The sequence below is a fragment of the Lynx rufus genome, unplaced genomic scaffold, assembly GCF_022079265.1.
Source record: "Lynx rufus isolate CCGP_SWC_20201006 ecotype Redwood Valley unplaced genomic scaffold, mLynRuf1.p SCAF_5, whole genome shotgun sequence".
Lineage (NCBI taxonomy): Eukaryota > Metazoa > Chordata > Mammalia > Carnivora > Felidae > Lynx > Lynx rufus.
The window spans coordinates 71,130,905-71,145,505 of NW_025814867.1; the positions used below are offsets into that span (position 1 = coordinate 71,130,905).

The 14,601-nt window shown below is 38.6% G+C and overlaps 1 protein-coding gene across 1 annotated transcript in view; it reads left to right on the forward strand.

The window, feature by feature from the left end:
• Nucleotides 1–2,775: 2,775 nt before the first annotated feature.
• PIK3CA (phosphatidylinositol-4,5-bisphosphate 3-kinase catalytic subunit alpha) overlaps nt 2,776–14,601 on the forward strand; it is a 78,122-nt gene continuing 66,296 nt past the window's right edge. The window contains exon 1 of the mRNA XM_047100336.1: nt 2,776–2,857. The gene's annotated coding sequence lies outside the window, so the exon portion shown is untranslated. The remainder of the gene's footprint in view (nt 2,858–14,601) is intronic.

The window sequence follows — 14,601 nt, forward strand, 5'->3', positions numbered from 1 at the left end:
TGCTAAAGGAAGTTCTTCAGGCTAAAGGGAAATTATACTAAAAGGAAACATGGATTTTCAGCAATGAAAGAAGAGAAATGGAAATGGATGGCTAAGTATAAAAGATTTTTTTTCCATTTAAATTCTCTATGTATAACTATTGTATACAATAGTATGTATATTGTATACATACAAAAAATATGTATAACTATTGAAAGCAAAAATGATGGGATTCCCAAATACATATACCAGCTATGAAATAAAGGTCAATGAATGGGGGAAAGGACCTATATGATTGCAAAGTATCTTTCTAAAATTTACTTGAAGTGATATAATATTAACACTCAGTAGACTGCAAAAGTTTATGGTGATATACTGTAAGCCATAGAGCAAATACAAAACAGAGAGAGAGAGAGAGAGAGAGAGAGAGAATGTTCAAAAGGACAATATATAAATTAAAATGGAAAATTAAAAACATTCAAATAATCCAAAATAAGGCAGGGAAGTGAAAACAGAAAAAAACATAAGGAACAAACAGAAAACAAATAATAAAATAATAAAATGGTAGGCCAAAATCAAACTCTTGATTTCGGCTCAAGTCATGATCTCACAGCTGTGAAATTGAGCCCCGAGGTGGGCTCCTTGCTGAGTGTGGGGCCTGTTTGGGATTCTCCCTCTCCCTGTCTCTCTGCCCCTCCCCTGCTCACACACACACTCTCTCTCTCAAAAATAAATAAACATTTTTTAATTAAAAAATAAAACATTTTTCCTACAGCCACAGGACCTTGACCAATGAGTTTTGTCATATACATGTCTAACATATTCTATACACTGAATAATAGTACAAACACCTTTGAAAGCAAGATAAAACACATGATAGATCAATGGTCACCAAATAAACCAAATGCATCAACTGTGAAGTGGGCAAAAAATGCTACTCCTGCGCAGTGAATAATCATGCATTCAAATACCAGGCATGGCATTTTCTGCTATGACACATTTCTTAAAGGGTTGTCATCACATAACAAAAATTATATAATGTAATTAGCATTTTCTTGTTTAAAAATACATTTTAGAAGGAAAAATATACCTAGCAAAGACTACCTATTAGTATCTCACAGAACTCTGTCTGGAAGCACAGTTTTCGAAGTGCTGCCTTAAGGTTTACTTTGACTAGCGATTCAATGTTATTGCTCCCGCCTCCCTCCCTCTCCTCCCTCCCCCGCCCCGCTCTTAAATTCCCTGCTCTGGTGAAACATAATGTTCTGAAACTGTGGGGAAAAAAAACAGATTCAAGAAAAATATTTAGAAACATAGACCCTTGGAATGTGAGATGGAAACCAGAGCTTAAGAAAAGAAAGAAAACAAGAAACGCACTCAAATGAAAACTAGGGCGACATAAAGGAATGGATCTCATTTACGATTATGAACGTGTGGTGTTCCAACAAAAATTGGTTATTGGTCAAGTTTTTGGCTCTTGGATGACAAATGAAACTGCCTGTAACATCTCTAGGGCGGGTCATTTCCAAGTCCTCTACTTAAAAAATTGAAGGGAAAACGGATATTTGGGGACTTGTATCGAAGACTTTCAATCACTTTCCTTTGCCTTTTCAATACAATGAAAGACCACCAGGGGGAGAAATACGCAGAACGCTGGACCCTTACCAGTAGCGATCTCAAAAAGCAATAGATCGCTTTACTCTCAAAAAAAGGGGGGGGGGTGGAGGGGTGGGGAGAGTGGGTTTCTATGGCACGCAGCACAAAGCTTCAATCTAATCTATAGCTGAGATGGCTTTTCTGAAGTCTCTGTGGACACTACGCGAAAAAAACTCGTCTTCTCAAGCCAGTATTCCTACAAGCTGATTCAAATCTGAAAAAAAGAGCATTGCAAAAGGTCTCCCCGGAGTGAGTCAAAGGATTGCAGAGCGCAATAGCAGTTTCTCTTCCAATTTGGGCTACAACTTAACTTTATGTTGGCAGAAGGACACTCAGTAACGCTTTGTAAAATGCCTTCTAATATCCATAACCGCTTCTGGTTAGTCACTGACAGCCGCGGTTAGCCACCGAGGCCCCTTCTCTCGCTCATTTCCTCCAAGAGCGTAAATGAACTCACTCGATCCTAACACTATTTCTCTACCCAGGCCTGCCTGGTGCCCGCAGAAATGGACACACAACACATATGCCGTCCTAAGATGACACAACATCCCCACTGCTGCAAAAGACGGAACATAAACACCCGCGCGCCAGAGGCCCCCCCACCCCGGCACACAAAACACCCGAACTTCGGGCGGAAAAGCAAGGCGCAGGCGCACTGGCACACTGTTACCCGATTTGCCCACTGCCCCCTCCAGGTCTCCGCAACTTCACTTCCCTCCTTTGCACATCTACTTCCGGGGTATTGTAAGCTCAGCCCCTCCTCAGCTCTTACCCTCCTCTGCCCGAGGAGGGGGGGAGTCGAGGGGGTGGGGAAGAGTTCGTTGTTTGTTTACACGATGTGAGCGGAAAAGAGACCAATAAAGTTTATTCTGGAAACAAAAGGAAAAAAAACAGGGTGACAGAGAAAGGAGACGGGGGCGGGGGCGTGTGGCGGGGGCTAGAGAGGAGAGGGAGCTAGAAGGAGAAAGCGGCAGTTCCGGTGCCGCCGCTGCGGCCGCTGAGGTCTAGGGCTGCTGCTGCCGCGGCCGCTGGGGCTGGGGCCGCCGGCGAGGCAGGGCTCGGGCCCGGCCGGGCAGCTCCGGAGCGGCGGGGGAGAGGGGCCGGGAGGCGGGGGCCGAGCCGCCCGCTCTCCTCTCCCTCGGCGCCGCCGCCGCCGCCGCCGCCGCCCGCGGGGCTGGGACCCGATGCGGTTAGAGCCGCGGAGCCTGGAGGAGCCCCGAGCGTGAGTACAGCGCGGAATGGCTGAGAGCGGGCGCGGCTGGGATGGGAACGGGGTGGGTGTGGGGGCCTCTCCGGCGCGCCCGTGGTATTGGGCGGGGGCTACCCACGGGTCGTCTCCCAGCGTCGGCCCGCGGCGGAGTTCGCCAGCGATCGCCGCTCCCTCTTCCCCGCCTGCCGCTGGCCTCACCCAGATGCAGAGGCGAGGGCTCGCGGCTTACTCTCCTTTCCACCCTGGCCGCCGCCTCGCTCCTCGTTTCCTTCCTTTCTCATTTTTGGGGATGGGCGGCTGGAATCTGAGGAAGCGCACCCAAGGGCCGCCGCCCCGGTCGCGGTAGCTCGGTCCCCCGCACCCTTGCACGCCCACCCCGCCGCGGGTGGCCGGGCTGCCGCGAGCAGCGCGGCGTGAGGGATCCTGGCGGAGCCGCGAGCTACTCCAGAGGGGCTGCTGTCATGCCCCAGGACTCCGGCCCCGCCAGCCGGGCGACCCTGTGTTTGCCTCACGCTGAGTTTAAATCGCCCGGCTGGGGCAGGGAAGGAAAACCGCTCCCCCCACCCCGCAGTTCCCCTCCCACCCTTCCTCCCGAGGTTATTTTTTTCCCCCTTTTAACCAAGACAATCAAACGTATTGGATCTTTCATTCATAGACCTGAGACACTGTCTCGTGATTTGTGTCTTTACTAAGTCTATTATGCGATGTCTGCTTCATAGCTCCTAAGTGGTTCAGAAAGGTAGGGTACGCCCAGGATTGGGCTATGTAAACACCAGACGTTCCGCCAGTGTTTTGACCGCGGCTTGAGGGGTTTATTTTAGGATGCTAAAGGAATAGTGGTGATGGTGGCTTGTTCCCAGAATTGGGGATCGAAAACTGTTTTCTTAGATGTCAACGGGGGAACTGTTTACATAGTTATATGAACGATAAGGGGAGCGCGACAAGAGAGGGCTTTGTAGAAAACAGCCTGCATATTCTTTAATGAATTAGAGTTGTGATTTCGTTTTTGAGAAGCTTCCTCATTCCAGCGACTTTGTGCACATGCGGGACATGGGTTTGTGAGATGATGTTTTGAATCCAGTTTGTGAGGCCTGGGAGAACCCCCAGAAAACTTGGGTAGATGAACTCCTGGTAACTCAAGTCGGGTGATTTCAATGGCCAACATTTGAACCACTGCGGGCAATATTGGTTGCATGTTTTCCTGCTTAGAAAATAGATTCTTCGGGTATTACAAATTTGCTTGTGTGCTGGATTGTGTGATGTTAAGACCTGGAAATACTTAAGTTAACCATGTTGCTAATTTAACTTGGATAGATCAGAACACTGTACGTCTTTATTAAGGAGCCCTCAGAGCAACTGCAAGTGTAAGAATTTGTTAATATGTCTGTGTTTTCAAGTTTTAAGATTTTTTAACTGAAGTATTGAATTCTGGTTGATAGCGTAGATCTCTAGCTAAACATCACATGGTATGGAAAATTTTAATTATCAGATTAACTGTTCTGCAGTGTCATCAACCAAAATTATCTGAAGAGGGCCCAGTAGGGTGTGTGTGTGTGTGTGTGTGTGGTGTGTGTGTGTGTGTGTGTGTGTGTGTGTGTGTGGTGGTGTTTGTTTCGTTTTTTAAGTTTTCTCATCCTGTGTTTTGGGATAAAATTAAAATTTCATCCATAACTTTTTTCACAAGTTTCTTGTGCAATTTTCACCATTATAAAATGGAGTGGTTTTCTATTAAAATCACAAAATAGGTGATTGAAAGAAATGATAGCACATCATAATAGTAATAGCTCCATGGGGGAAATAGCAAGACAGTAAATTAATATTAAGTTAATATTCTATCAACTATGAGTATAAAGTTTGAAAGGCATTTCTGTCAGTTTTACTTGAAGAATTCAAAATAAACCACACATGTAAATGCAGAATTGTTTTAATATATATAAAGTTTTTAAATTTTAAGTAAATTAGATATAACATGAAAGAGATATCACTGGATACAATACTGTACTTGAACTGAAAGATTACTTCATGAAAGTGTATATTCTCATGGGCTGGATATGTATAAAAGGGAGGCTAAAAGAACAAGTGACTGCCTGGCTCTGTGTATGGAACAGTCCTTCTGGAGGCAGAGCTTCCTTCCTGTGAGGATAAGATCCTCTCCATCCCAAAGAAGTATTCCTTTAAAAAAAAAACAAAACACTAAATTTATAAATAAAATACTTGTATAATAAGGTAGATCATAATAATGTTTTTCCTAAGACAGTTTACTTTATGTGTAGCTTTCATGCTTAGAGCCCTTTAGTGAACAAAGGAGTTTTAAACATTTGTTGTTACCATTAAAGGGCATTTGCTCTGTTGATCTGTTTATTTGAAAAGAGCTAACTTAATCCCATTTGATCTCTTTAGCAACTAGAATAGCATTAAAAGGATCAGTTCCCTATTTTATTTTTTTAATATCTTGAATTCCAAGGTAGGCATTATTCTTTAAATGAATGAAATGTATTCTTTAAGCATCATACAAGATTTCATCCTTGGTGAAAATATTTATGACCTTTAAAATTGTGCAATTTTGGCAGCATAAATCTTGGAATATTCTAGTTTCTATTTTATTAGCCCATTTATTAAGCTGTTTTCTTAAGTGTTGTCTTGAGTTACAGCAGTCCTGTAGGCAGGCAGTATCACTATCTTTGAGAAGTGACATTTTAATCTAAGGTCATACAGGTGTCAGGTGACAGATTCATTGACAAAACCAATGTTTTCTGACTCCTTTCACTATATCAGACTATCTCTAACTTGCTTCTTCCTGCTTTCTGATAGACAAACTAAGGCCCAGAAAAGTTAATTACTTAAGACCACCTTTTTCATGATTTCCAGTAATAAGCATATTTTTTTAATTCCTTATATAGCTTTAAAAGTGGTTTTCAATCTTGGCTATACATTAGAATCTTCTAGTTAGCTTTTTTAAACTACCAGTGCCAGGGCCTCATTCCCAGAGATTCTGATTTAATTTGGTTTGAAATGGAGCCTAGACATCTGTGGTTTGTTTGTTTGTTTTAAAGTTCCCCAGGTAATTCTAATATACAAAATTGTAAAGCCCTTGTTTCCAAGGACCTGTATGATTTGGTCCTTGCTTGTCTTTCTAGGTTAATTTCTCCTCCCACAGCTTCGTTGACCTTTCCCTGCTTTCATGTGCAAATGCTCTTCCTGAAATATTCGCACACTCCATACCTCTGCCTTAACTAGCTGATTCCTACTCATCTTTCATACCTCCTCCTCCTAAAAGTCTAGTCTGGGTTAGGTATCCCTGCCTCCTGTTCCCATAGCATCTTGTATTCCTACTGTCATAGCATTGACTCACTGCATTATAATTGACTGTTTATTTGTATCCTCTACCAGGATATAAATTCTATGTGAAGGTTAGGGAATTTTTCTATTTTATATACAGTTGTATTCTTATTGCGAAGCACAGTAGCCAGCAGATAATAGGCACTTATTAACTGAATAAATATATTGGCAACAGATTTTTTTACAACATGTAATAATTTTGAACACCAATTAAGTTTTTACTTCTGCTAAATACATTTAATACCTTTGGTCACTAAAAGTGTCTATCCCTGAACTTGCCACACATATAATTTCGTTTAGAGACAGTTGAGACGTTATAAATTATACATGAATTATATCAAGTGTGACTCAACCCCAAACACATACAAACAAAAATAAGGATTATTATTATGCACAGAACTGCCCAGGAAATCAGGAGACTTGAATTCAAATCCGTTTCACTACAAGCATTGTGTCCTTGGGTAAGTCTCAGTCTTTTGGGGCTTCTGTTTCCTCATCTGTAACACAGAGAGATTGTACTGAGTGCTCTACATGGTACTCAGTGATCTGGCCTTAAAGTCTTATGAGTACCAAAAAACTAAAAATAATTGGTTTTGAAATCTGAAGCTCCTTGGTTTAATACTTGGCTCTTAGAGTTGCTGTCAGGATTACTTTAGACAGATTTCCTAATCTGCATAATAGGAGTAATTACTATTCAGTAGAGTTGTTGTTGAATTAAATGAGATAATATAGATCTAAAAGAGTTTTTGTCCTGTGTTAGGTACTTAATAAATTTTCATTTCCTTTCCCCTTAGGAGGTTAGATCTCATGAGTGGACTTAGATAACAGAAAGACATAGTTTATGTATTAAATCCTGTTTTCCACTTTGCTGAGTGCTAGCATTACAGATGTGACTAGGGACCAAAACAACTGTGGCTTTTAGTTTCATTTTCTTAGAACCCCATTAGACTGTCAAATACCCACGTGTTAGCTTGGGAAATAATTGTGCTTAGAAATTTCAATCATGACAGGATATCAAATGCTAAACTATCAATACATCTATAATTTGAAGGAGGAGAGAGTCTGGTGACCTTATACCATCTACAAAGATAAGTGAAATCAGACTTGACCACTCCAAAAGAAGGGGACAAATTAAAACTAAGGGTGATTTATAAAAAGAAGACCCAGCAATTTTGGTGAAGTCTCTGTTCACCAAAGCTTAAAACTCAGGAATCATTATTTGGTAATTTCTAGGAGATATAGGAAATATACCTCTGGTCAGGGCCAATTCCAGAAGATAAGATTGTTCTTGATGTCACAGTAGCAATTTCAAATATCAACAGACTGAAATTGTTTATTTGGGAGCCATGTTTTTTATATAGTTATCTTAGGATTTATTTGGTAATAGAGAGCAACCTTACAGTGTACTAATATCTCTTTGCTAAAGTTTTTTGATACCGATCTTATTTTTATATAATCGAATTGGCATGCCTGAGTTTTCCCTTAAGTTTATGTTTAAAGTGAATTTTATTACCATTTTGGAGAAAAATTCTATAATAAAAACTGAAAACTGTGGGGAGAAGAAACTGAAGTGTTAGGGCATAAAGAAATTTGAAGCAACACATAGTGAATGAAGTCTGAGGATACAACTTGAAGGCTTGAGATTTCCATCATTCAAAAAAGGTTATTAGACCTTAGATATACCAGTAATGTTGTATAGCTATATATCTTATTCACATTTAACCCTTTTTTCTATGAACTGATTGATTGATCCTGATTAAGGAATTTTTAGGTGTTTCTTCTCCCTGTCCCCAAATACATAGTTTGGGGAGTTTTAAGTTAAAATGTTCCACTAAAGAATTTGTAAATTTGTAATAAATGTGGTACCTTAGAGCTTTTTCAAGTTTAATATTTATTAAGGTGAAGCTGTTCTTAGGGTGGATTATAGAGCTCTGATCTAGAGGACTAATGGACTGAATTCCAGCCACAAACTGCTGCTTTATATATGTGTATGGGGGAGAAGAGGCAGATTATATCAAGTTTTTGCCTCTTTTTCTGCATTGAGATGATAGGAACTCTAATATGTTGCTTGCTAAGTAACTCATGTAATTAATGAGATAATTTAAATGATCCCTAAAATTACATAAAATTATTAAGGAAGAATGTATACATACTAATCATTATTTTAAGTTTACATCTAATACAAGAATAACACCTTTCATATTTAGCCCAACAATTAAATACTCATTTTTTCTGTAGTATTCTAGTAGTTACCTTAATAATTTATCTAAATTGCTAGATTAAGTTTTAGTAACCTTTAGCATATAATTGCAGTTGTTACAAAGGAGTCTTTGTATCAAAGCCAGCGTTGCCATTTGAAATAAAGGTGGGATTTTAAAATGTAGTAAGAATTTTTACAGACCATACCTATCTGGTACACATCATATTTTAAATATTTGTGTAAAAAAAGTCAAGTGTTTTGATTTGAAAAAGCTGTACCAGGATAGAATCATCCTACTCTGATCTTAATTCTCTTGCCAAACTGAATACTAACTCAGGAGTTAGTAAGACTCAATGGAGAGGTGCATCGTACAAACTTCCCATAGAGAGGGGCACCCAGGTGGCTCAGCCAGTTAAGCGCCCAACTTCAGCTCAGGTCATGATCTCAGTTTGTGAGTTCAGGCCCCGAGTCAGGCTTTGTACCGATTGCTTAGAGCCTGGAGCCTGTTTCAGGTTCTGTGTCTCCCTCTCTACCCCTGGCCTGCTCACACTTCGTCTCTCTCTCTCTCAAAAATAAACAAACATTAAAAAAAAAACCAGCACTATAGAAATTTAAAACAATATGATAAAGATATTTTTAAGCATAAATTTTTTGACAGGATGTTCATTCCTATTATCTTCGGCACCTAGCATAGTGCCTGGATATAACTGGCCACTAAGCATTGATATTTTCACAGTAGAATCGTAATTGAGAATCAAAATAATTTTCTTTTATCAGTTTGTAGCTATATACTTCAAACTATCTAAAACTAGGTAAATTGCTCTGTGCCAGTCTTAGTTGATCATTTATTGAGTATAGGTTTGAAGTATATCAGAAACACTTTTCTGTAAGTTGCTAAGTAGTTGCAGATTTCTATTGCTATTTAGAGATAATTTTAACAAAGATTGATAGGTTAAGGAGAGGCTGTGTGTTATGATGAAAAGAACATTGGATCAAGAATCTAAAATCTAGACTCTGTATTGAACTGTTAACTAGCTGTTTGGTTTTAGAGCTTGACCTTTCAACAATTGTTTCTTTTACCTACAAAACATCTAATGTTCTTTGCTATTCCAAAATTCTGGGATATTGCTAGTATTTTAAAGTCTATTTCTTTTTTTTTTTTTTTTTTTTTTTTTTAAATTTTTTTTTTCAACGTTTATTTATTTTTGGGACAGAGAGAGACAGAGCATGAACGGGGGAGGGGCAGAGAGAGAGGGAGACACAGAATCGGAAACAGGCTCCAGGCTCCGAGCCATCAGCCCAGAGCCCGACGCGGGGCTCGAACTCACGGACCGCGAGATCGTGACCTGGCTGAAGTCGGACGCTTAACCGACTGCGCCACCCAGGCGCCCCTTAAAGTCTATTTCTGATTTCAGGGAAGAGTAAGTAAGCCACTCCCTCGAGGGAGGATAATCCATGTCTGTTGTATTTTCAGAAGCTAAAATCTTTTTGTCTGCTTGCTTATAAATTTGCACATATTTGAAGGCTCTTGTGTGAAATTCTGTGGCATAGACAAACTGCCATCAGAAAAAGAATGGACTGGAAAGATTTTTTTTCTTTCTGAAACCATCAGGGATTTTGTAGAATCAGACTTACTGTAGGAGTGGCCGTTTGGTTACTGGCATTGAGAGCAGTTAAATGACTGATAGGCATTGAGAGTAGGTCATCTATTGCACACCAGGTGACAGAGTTATGAAGGCCAGCAAACCTGTCACAGCACCCTTAATACCTCTGGTCACCATCCCTACTTGTTAAAGACTTCTAGGAAGGTATGTTCCACAATTTCCTTTGATGACCTATCCCACTAAATGTTTTTCAGAAAATGTGTTCTAATCTTAGGACTATAAATCAAGAGGCATAGTAAGCCTTTTTTCTAGATATATCCTTTTTGTGCAAATATAAGGAAAGATGACAAAAATAATTTTCCTTGATTGGAAAGCATTGGTATTTATGCCACTGATTTGTTTCTATAAACGTTCAAATTACTCACCTTCAGGGTTTGAATATTTTGTAGCCAACAAACTGTTCAAATTATGAGATGTTATTTGGAGTATGTACTCATTTTTCAACAAGCTAAGCACATTTCTGTACCTTATTTTTCTTTGAGAGATTGTACTTTTTCAAGTACTTTTTTGATGGACTTATTACAGGTCTAGACCTGAAAGTACTATTGTTGCATTTTGAAACAATTGACTGCCTTTAGCTTAAAAAGTGAGTGAAGTGTGTGTGTGTGTGTGTGTGTGTGTTTTCCTTAGGAGTCTGAGGAGGTTAACTTCTTGGCAAGTGCAAAAACCTTGAAGTTTTTCGCCAGCTAAGCTACTATTCTGTGAATAATATAGGTTTGTAGGGTATGTCATCAGATATAGAGCACGTCGTCATTAAAGGGAAAAATTGTGGGGGAAAAGATTGAAACTAGAACTACTAAAGTCCAATCTGAAATCAAACCACACATGACAGGAAAGAAAGGAAAAACTGTGTGATACTGTCATTTTTGTATTTATAAATATTAATAGTAACATCATTAAAAAATTTTTTTTTAATGTTTATTTTTGAGAGAGAGAGAGAGACAGAGCGTGAGCAGGGGAGGGGCAAAGAGAGAGGGAGACACAGAATCCAAAGCAGGCTCCAGGCTCTGAGCTCTCAGCACAGAACCTGACATGGGGCCCAAACCCGTGAACCATGAGATCATGACCTGAGCCAAAGTTGGACGCTTAACCAACTGAGCCACCCAGGCACCCAATAGTAACATCACTTTAAAGTTATTTTCTATATGAAGATTTCCTTAAAATCTAATGGCTATTATTAGTTGCATTTGAGACCCCAAAAGGCAGCTTCTTAAAGTATTTATGAAAGATACTTGTATTCTTTTTTTTTTTATGTTTGTTTATGTCTGAGAGAGAGAGAGGGAAACACAAAATGCGAGTGGGGAGGGGCAGAGAGAGAAGGAGACACAAAATCCAAAGCAGGCACCAGGCTCCGAGCTGTCAGCACAGAGCCGGACAGACACAGGGCTCGAACTCATGGACCAGGAGATCAGGACCTGAGCCGAAGTCCGATGCTCAACTAACTGGCCCACCGAGACACCCCTGTATTCTTTTTCTCTAACTATATAGCAGTTGTAAAAGTTGAACAGGACTTTTCCAAAGCAGCTTCTGTACTTGTCTTGATAATTATAATGGTAGCAACACTCAAAGCAGTCTGGAATATTAGTAATTTTATAGTGTGGAGATTGGTTGTTCATTTTCTGTTCACTAGAAATGACCAACTTTCAAGTTTCTTAATGATATTATGGGACTCCAGATTTCCTCAAATTCAATTTCACTAATTCTGTACAATAAAAGGTAGTAATTTTTACAGCCATGTAATAATGTTCATGGACACTATTATTGTATAGTTAAATGTATCTACTAATGTACGATGACTAAAACAGTTAAATGTATCATGCTGTGGTCTTTTTGTTGAGTATAAATATTAAGCATGTAAATTAGTACATTTCTCCTGCAAATAATTTTTTTCCCCAATCAAAATGAAGGTAAGTAATTTGACAGTAGGAATATTTGAAGGCAGGACAGTCTTCGAATATTCACAAAATACAGTTAGTGTACTTAGGCTTCTTTAGTTTTCTCTTCTTTCTCCAAAATATACATCATAATGGTTAAGAGCATGTGCTCTGGAGCCAGACTATGGAGATCAGTAGTTTTTTTTAGCTTAAAGCAAGTTATTTACCCTGTCTGGGTTAAATATTCTCTGGGTTATTAACACATATTTCCGTGTTTGTAAAAGAGGGATGATAACAATACCTACATCATAACATTGTAGTGAGGATTAAATGACTAATACATTAAAGTTTTTTGACAGTGCCTAGTTGGTAGTAAACACTCGACAAATATTTGTAAACTCCTTGAGAGCACAAACTGTGTCCTATTCATCAGTTTATTTGGGGGCTTTAACATTATGTAGTGAATTGAATTTTGTCCATTCTGAGGATTTACTAATGGATCCAGTCTCTAGAGAGTAAACAGTAAGACTGCCTTCTAACAAGTTTCTTGATTACTAAGCAGTAATGTTCTTTTTGTTCTATTACAACTTAAAATTTCATTCTAACTCTAGGAATCTGAATTGTGTTTCACACCTACTCCTAAGAGAAGTTAGCACATGGAGATTTAGCTTGATGGGAATGAGGTATTGATGGGCAGAAGATACTAAGAAATGGATGTACATATTTCACATCTAGTCTGATGTTCCCATGGATTGATTTTTCCCTGTCAATTCCTGGAATCTCAAAATCCCTGGCAGATATCTTAATAGCATTCAATAGCCATTGAAGTAGCACTTGTTTCATGCTACCAGTCATTTCCTTTCCTTGTCCTCCCTCATGCACTAAAGTCTAGTTGTGTCCTATTGTCATATAGTCCCTATATTACAAGACTTTTATAGAATTCTCATGTCATGTTGGAAGCTGCTTATATTTCACTTACCCATGATACTTGTTATGAAGTCTTTATTAAATACAGTATTTACTCTTTTTATATATCATTTTGTTTGTTACCTGGTTTGTACTCATTGGACATTGTATAAACCTTACAAGTCATGTATGTGAAAATAAGGAAAACAACCATGTGTTTTGATTTTAACATGAGTTCAGGCTCTAATTCTTTGCTTTTAATTACTAAGTTACCTACCTGGCATCATTGATACAAGTTTTTGTGGCATCATCGTATTGGCACTTTACATAAATGAGAGTATTAGTTCATATTTAAGTTTTTGGTAAAGATACGTGTTTATGTTTTCTCACCTCTTAACTTTTAGCAACTTAGACTGCTCTTGATGGTCACACACCATAACTTATTCTTCTCAAGTTGATGATCCTATTGTCTGTATTTCTCATTCACCAGGTTGATAGTAAACAATAAAGTCCATGTACTTTTTAAAACTACATGAATTGTTATAATTAATTTATATGGGGATTGCTTTACAAAGGATCTATAATTTTGGCACAGTTATTCAAAGTTTTTCATTGTTACTTTTAAAGAATTACTAAGCATACTTTCAAACATTTTTTATATGTGTAAAACTATATATAGAATTTCGTCTCTTCTAGGGGGTGGTATGCATAATGAAAAAAACAAACCAAAAACAAAACAAAACATGACCGTGGACTGCCCTAGTACTAACCAAGCGTTCATTGCCAAACTGTGTCATTGTGATTAACCTAGGAATTAAAGTTAAGAATTAACTACTTATTTTGCTGAAGGAAACTCAGCCATGTTACACAGAATTTATTTTATGAAAACTCTGAGTAGGTTTCTGTTAACACTTTCACCTAGGGAAATGGGAAAAAGTAAAAGACAGGACATATATAAATAAGGTAACATATCTCCATGTTACTCTCACCTCCTTATGGAATATTCATTCCCTTCGTACAAACACCCACTTTTTGAATGATCTATGTGGAGAGGTGGAACTTCCCCTAGAGTCTTAGAAGAGAAGAGTGTACCCTGAGCTGCCATGTGCCCGTCTTTCTAGCTGTCCAGAAGATAAGGGCTGAAAAGAGATGCTCTCTCTCACATTGGGGGAGAATAAAGGGTTGATGCACTGAAATGGGACATTTGCTTATAATTCTAGATCAGAACCAGAATATCTAACCTGCCTGCCAACCACATGACACTGAACAAGCCACTTAGGTTTTGTGAGCCTGAAAAGTTGTCACTAGATGGCTAGTGACTGAAAGAGATGTTTCCAGGGTGCTGTATTCCAGAAATGAGCCTGTGCAAACTTTATGAATGTAGAACTCAAATAGCTATGAATAAAATAGAAATAAAAATAATTAAGTATATTAAGTCTTTTATGATTATCAAATATCTAAGAATGCAAAGATGGGTAAATATGAAATTTTATAATATGTAGGTCAATAGATCTGATAAGGAAAGTAAACATATCGGTAAACATGGAAAAGAAAATAATAATTTCCTTTTGTCCCTTTAAAAGCCAGAAATAAAGAGAAGTTTCCTTAACAAACATACCAAACTAAAAGCTAAAGTAAAAATTGATAGTGAAACACTAGAGAAACAATGAGTGTTTAAAACTCAGAAACCTGTTATCACTACATTATTATATAATATTTCTCTGGATGTTCTGACCAATATAATAAGATATGAATTAGAATGAGGAGTAGTAA